Raw genomic sequence first — 7,149 nt, forward strand, 5'->3', positions numbered from 1 at the left:
TGAGTCTTCTGAAGAGGCCATGGACACCTGGGTTCTCATCTCAGGCTATAATTGTTTGTAAGAGAACTTCATTTTATAGTCTTGGGTTTTTGAACACATGGTTTCCATTTGGTTATGCTGTTTGAGCAGCTGTAGGTGAAGCATACTTACTGCGGGGAGTGTGCCACTAGAGGTGGACTTTCAGAAAATAAGCTTCTTATAATTTTCTGTTACCTCTCTGTGCTTCATGCTTACATTTGAAGATGTCAGCGCTCAGATTTCTGATCTTAACGTTTGCTGTCTTGTTTCCCTGCCATGATGGACTTTAACCCATCTGGTACCATAAACCTAAACAAACTCTTCTATAAGTTTCTTTGACTGTGGTGTTTATCACAGCAGCAGAAAAGTAAGTTATAGACACACCCTTGTTTTAAAGACTCCAACCTGCTTTCATGTGCTTGTGTAACATTTTTTTTGGGTCAGACATTTTGTTCCAGCTATAAGACAAGTAATTAATACAACTAGTTTGTAATAATGTAAGAGTGTATACCTATCAGTTTGACAATTTTCCCTGAGATAGTTCAAGAAAAATAGTTCCTAAAATAATCTTTTCTTTTTATTTTGTTATTCTTTAGAGGAGAAACAGGCATGGGTGATTGTTGACTTAAACATCTTATTCTTATCTCTCATATAACCTTACTGGTTCTGTTTTTTCACTATAATGGAACAATTGCACACAGTTATTGAGAACATGAACTGCAACTAGAATTCCTGGAAAAATGGAAATGGTTGGAGAATGTCTTTCATTTTTATTTATTTTGTGTGCAGCTTGCATATGAGTTAGTGTCTCTTCTTCCTTTCTTGGTGCCTGTCTCTCCCTTTCCCACTGTCTGTGTGTGTGTGTGTGTGTGTGTGTGTGTGTGTGTGTGTGTGTGTTTATGTGGGTAGACTTGTATCACGGTGGGCATGCAGAGGTCAGAGGATAAAGTGATGGCAGTCATTGCTCTATTTCTGTCATATGAGTTCTGGGGTTCAAACTCAAGTCTTCTGTCTTAGTGGCACACTCCTTTACCATTTAGTCATCTTGTAGATCCTAAAGAAGATTTAATGCTTCACTGATATTCTTAGTAAGTCCACGATACGATATAATTTTTTCTAAGTTCTACATTTTAGCTTTTCTGGTGTACATACAATGTCCTAATATGAGCCCAGCACTTTCTCTGCCATCTATTTTTTATGGAGTTGACACTAACAAATGTGCTTAGATCATGCTTCCTCTTTCTAAACTATCTTGTTTCCTAGAATTTTCAAATGACAATTTAACAGGGAAATTCATTATGACTCCCATGTAAAGAAGTTCCGAGCATATTCATCAGGAAGTTTATGGCTTCCTGTAACTCTGGATCTAGTGACCTAATGTTCCTCTCCTGACCTCTGTGAGCACCTGCATTCACAAGGTGCTCATAAAAGGATGGACACACACACACACACACACACATTTTTTTGAGACAGGGTTTTTCTATGTGCTGTAGAATAACACTCTTGTACACTGTAAAGATGTTGTTTGGACAGTAGTCAGGCAAGAAGTATGGGTGAGACAACAATACTAGGGGAATTCTGAGAAGAGGAAAGGCGGAGACACAGTCACCAGCCAGACATAGAGGAAACAAGATGAAAATGCCAACCTGAGAAAAGGCACCAAGCCACTTGACTAAACATAGATAAATAATTATGGGTTAATTTAAACTGTAAGAGATAGTAATAAGCCTGAGCAATACGCCAAGCAGTTTATAATTAATATAAGTTTACTTGGGACTGAACAACTGTGGAGCCAGGCAGGACAGAAACTTCTATCTACAAATGGTGCCCAACTTTCAGCAACTCCATCCATATAAAACCTGAGAGAACTTGGGAAGGGATTCTAGACACAAAAGAACAGAATCAAGCAAGGCTTCTTGGTAGTAGCAGTTTCTTGGCTGGTCTCTGCTAGAGGCAAGAAGATGTGTAGTTCTTTAAGAGAGGCTTCCTGACTTAGCTTTAGCAGCAAAAATTGCATGGCTATTTTAAGAGGCCCTGCTATTAAACACTTAAATGATGTTATGAGCAGCTAGTATCATGCTTCTTGGTGTTGGAAGAGACCTAGACACTCCATGATTTGTGGCAATAAATGTGGCTTCCACTGGTACCTCCATCATGAAGCTAGACTCTGAGGAAGCCACGGAATGGGGTTGATCCAGTTTCAAAGCTGTCACTTTAATGCTATCCATGTCATTGAGAAGATTAAAGACTCATGTGGTCAGAAAATAATAGAGATATACAATAAAGACAGATTCAGATGGGAAATAAACCTCTAAACCGTTTACAGTGTATTTAAAAATATACATAGACTTGGGAGAGAAAAATAAAAGGATACTCAAAAATAAGTAGAATAATAGAAAAAGCCATGTAAAGATGGAAAAAAACCACAGAGAGTCAGGATACAACATATTATTGTGTTGTCTTTGAATTATTTGACTGCAGAGGAGGGAAGAAAAGCTGGCAAAAGACATATAATTATAACTGCTGCTTGATTAAACCAACTTGCATATTTTAAACACATCTTGACTTTAAAATTTAAGTCAAAAGATTGTTGGAGAAGGGGCTGCTTGTTCATCCTGGCCGCCCAGAACCAAAACAATAACACAGAAACTGTATTAATTAAATCACTGCTTGACCCATTAGCTCTAGCTTCTTATTGGCTAACTGTTGCATCTTAATTTAACCCATTTTTATTACTGTGTATATCACCATGAGGTCGTGCCTACCAGCAAAGTTTCAGCACATCTATCTCCAGTGACGGATCCACGGTGTCTTTCTCTCCATCTTCCTTCTCCCAGCATTCAGTTTCATCTTCCCTGCCTACCTAAGTTCTGCCCTATCAACAGGCCACTTCAGGTTTTTTTTCATTAATGCTAATCACAGCACACAGAGGGGTCTTCCGTATCAAAAGATATATTACTTTGGGAAAGAGGTTCTGCTTTTATTTACACAGGAAATGAGAAGCTATTGATTCATTATTGGGTAAGAAATGTCAGGTTTGATTGAGGAAGACACTCTGAAATATCTCTGATAGGAGCAGATGGCCTAGATGACCCAATATCTCAGAGTGTCTCTGTTGCAGTTTCCTCTGAGTTCTACATTCCAGAATAGCGTCAAGGTCACTGGCTGAGGTGATCCAGCCTCACAAAATAATCCAGTCAGGATTTGACCATAATTCTAAATTTTCTCAGGGTTCCCCCCAAATTACCAACACCCCCAATCAGCAGGAAATAGCCTAGAAAACTATGTCCATATTTCCAAAAATGGATATGGATGTTTGTCTTTGTTTAAGTTGTTGGTTACAAGTTGTTATGCATAATGTTTATGAAAAAGCTAAATAAAGAAGATTAGGTTCAGGGTTTCTGTTTTGAAAATGAAAAAGGTAGACATGCTGGGGATAATTCTCTTGTATACTGTAAATATTTGTCACTCATATTGGTTTAATATAATGCTGGTTGTACAGTAGCCTGGCAGTAAATACAGGCAGAATGACCAGACTAGGATAATTATGAGGAGAGGAAAGGCAGAGACACAATTGCAAGCCGGACACAGATGTAGCAAAATGACAATGTCTTACTAAGAAAAGGTATCAAGTCACATGACTAAAAATGAATAAGAATTATAGGTTAATTTAAGTTGTAAGAGCTAGTTAATAAGAGCAATAGGCCAAACAGTTTACAGTTAATATAAGGCTCTGTGTATTTTTTGGGACTGAATCTATGCAGGACTGGGTAGGAAAGAAACATCTATCTACATATGTGTAACAGCTCTGGCCACCCTGGAACTCACTTTGTACACCAGGCTGGCCTTGAACTCATAAGATCTGTCTGCTTCTGCCTCCTGAGTGCTAGGATTAAAGTGATGTGCCACCACCAAACAGTCACACACACAATTTACAAAGTAAAAGAATGATTCACAAAACTCTGAATACTTGATGAATTAGATCATTTCTTTTACCTCTGATAGCCAATCTGTCGATTAGTCAATCAATTTTTCATTTAATGTGTATTGTATTAATATAGATGTGAGTTGAAAATGAAATGTAAAAGGGATACAGAAGCATTTTTCTGCCTTTCTAAACCTGTAAAAGGAGCTAGGGATTGTTCAGTGGTTAAGAGCACTTGCTGTTTTTTCAGAGGAGAAGCTCACCCAGTTTTACTTCTTTTTGACAATAACCATGGTTGCCACTAGATGATTCTGATACACAGATCTAGACTCAAATGAAAGTTCCAACAAGAAAAGGAATTTACAGTCAGTCCCATCCTTAGTTGCTGAACCAGAGTTTTTGTTGCTTCAGGACTTGTTATCTGATGCTATTCCTGGGAATGTGAAGAATGTCTACTGACCCCAAATAAAGAATATATGGCAGACCATATGTGGCATGGATACCACCAAAGCACAAATTAATGTACCAGTTTTATTGGGGTTCCTTATAGGATATGCATGAGGGGTTACTTATAGGAGCAGAAATGAGTCATGAACAGCTTCATGATCAAAAATGCACACAAGCACAGGTGATGTCATCTGGGAACCTGGAGTGTCCTGGGTAGGAAGTATCATTTCCAGGAAGTTCAGATCTGAGCCTCTTCCCAGTACTTGTCTGATCTCAGCATCTTCCAGGCGGTTTATCTCATTTGAGAGCATATATCAGTGGTCTATACTGCTTATATATATATTCTTGGGAAGAGAGGAGTCTCATGAATCTGATCAGTTTCAGGGACTTCCTGAAGCTTTACTTTCTGAATGTCCTGCGTTAATGTGTCAGATTTTGTTGACTCCCCAGGGGATTCCCTTACCCATGGGGAGGAGCAAGAGAACTGATGTTTTCTCTTTCTCTTTCTCTCTGTCTCTGTCTCTGTCTCTCTCTCTCTTTCACACACACACACACACACACACACACACACACACACACACACACACACACACACACACACGTGTTACCTCTCTGGAGTGAAAGTATCCTAGCCGTCAGAAGCTTCTGGCTGTCAGAAACCAAACTGCCTGTAAGTGTTATAGCTCTGAAGTGAAAGGTAGCCTGGCTGTCAGATGCCAGGCAATACCTACAGTTCTGAAGAGAACTGGCTGTAGGAATTCAGGATATACCTACAGCTCTGTTCTGGTGGGGGATGTTTTCCCTGCAGGAATGTATCAATTCTAATCCTTTTCAAGAGAGCAGTTATAGCTCAGCTCTGCTCCACTCTCCTAAGGGTTTTCCCCACAGAGAGGTAGCAGTTCTGCTACAGAGAAATTGTTACATCTCTTCTTCTCTCCACTATGGTGAAATAAGGTCTTCGTCCAAAACTCATTCAAGATGTTTATTAAAAGGGAGAAATCCTGTCTACCTCTCTCTTATGTCATATGGTCACTTTTATCAAGATGGGAGTGAGGTCACATGACGAAGTCCATCCTTTCTAACCCTAGCAAAGGGCAGCCACTTGGCTACCTTCATCCCTGTAAGGGGGGGGCAGCAGTTAAGGTGTGTTCCCTTTAAGATTACCTATGTATAGATTTTTAACTATCAATATGTATTTCAAATTAATCTTTTTGTTAGAGATTTTATAGGGTTTTATTCATACCCAATATACTAACAAATCTTGAGGTATGGGAAGTTTATACAAGAATTTTATAAAACTCTTGAGATAAGGTTACACCTTAGCAACATTTTTAGAGAGTTAAACCAAAACCCAAAAAACTTGAGATGAGTACCAATCGTAACTATTGGGAACAATCTATTCTTTTATTTTGTTTTGCTCTCCTTTCTCTGTCACATAGCAGATGACTGGCCTGATAGGGGACAGATATTTTGGAAGGAACCTTTAAACAAGCATGCTTGGGTCTGGAAGAGGGAGAACCATACCCTAACTCTAGAGTCAAATTTTAATCCAAGTGGTACATCATAAAACAACAGTCTAATGCCTCTCATACCTAAAAGACACCTTAATCCTTATAGAACATAATTTAGTAAACTGAGAACAAAGAAAGTATACAGATAGGAAATATTTGAGTGGTGATATTTTATTTGTATTTTAATGAATACAGTTTGACTGAAGATCAGGATGCAAAGCTAAGCCACTAAAGGCCAGGGAGTAGTGGCACACATCTTTAATGCCAGGACTTTGGAGACAGGCAGACCTAACTCTGTGAGTTCAAGGCTACCTTGGGCAACACAAGATTGATCCAGAAACAGATCCAGGTGGTGGTGGTTCACACCTTTAAGCCTAGTGTTTGGGAGTCACACACATTTAATCCCAGCACTAGAGTGGTAGAGACAGGAGTGATACGTCTGGGAGGAGAGAGGAATATAAAGAAAAGGGGAAAGAATATGAACTCACTGAAGTGTGGAGTCTAGGTTTGTAGAGAAACTGCAGTCTAGGCAATCTGAGTGTCGCCCCTTTGGTCTGAGCACTGGTAGTGGTAAAAGGTCTCTCTGGTGACTTACGGCTTTTCTTCTCTGATCTTCAGCTTTAAGCCTTATATCTATCTGTCTATGAGCATTTATTACCCATGCTACATTTTTGAGTCCTAGCCATACACAGATGATGCTGCAGGAGGGAGCTGAGAAATGCACCAGGCCGTGAAGGGTGTGTGTATGTTGTGACTGGACTACCCCTAAATTTTCTCCTCTTCTCCTAGGTCTCCCTCCTAGCTCCCAAGTTGCAACAAACTTACAGATCCATCTATAGCAACTTAAAAGACTGGATAGTGACACAGTGCATTAGTGTGTGTATGTGTGTGTGTGTGAGAGAGAGAGAGAGAGACTAGACAAAAACAAGCAGAACTTAAAGCAGAGAAGTAGGGAATGGGGAATCTCTGTTTTCCTGATTGCACACAGTATTTGTAAAGGTACCAAATAGGCTTAGGTTATAAAGGGCCATTATGTGGTCCTTTGAATAGATTATCTAAGGGGTACTGAAGCTAAATTTGATTGCAAAAGCAAATAAATTTAGGGCTTTTCATAGATATGAGTTGAAAATGAAATGTAAATGGGATACAGAAACATTTTTCTGCCTTTCTAAAACTGTAAAAGGAGCTAGGGATTGTTCAGTGGTTAAGAGCACTTGCTGTTTTTTCAGAGGAGAAGCTCACCCAGTT

The sequence above is a fragment of the Myodes glareolus genome, chromosome 2, assembly GCF_982192425.1.
Source record: "Myodes glareolus chromosome 2, mMyoGla1.1, whole genome shotgun sequence".
In the NCBI taxonomy this organism is placed as follows: domain Eukaryota; kingdom Metazoa; phylum Chordata; class Mammalia; order Rodentia; family Cricetidae; genus Myodes; species Myodes glareolus.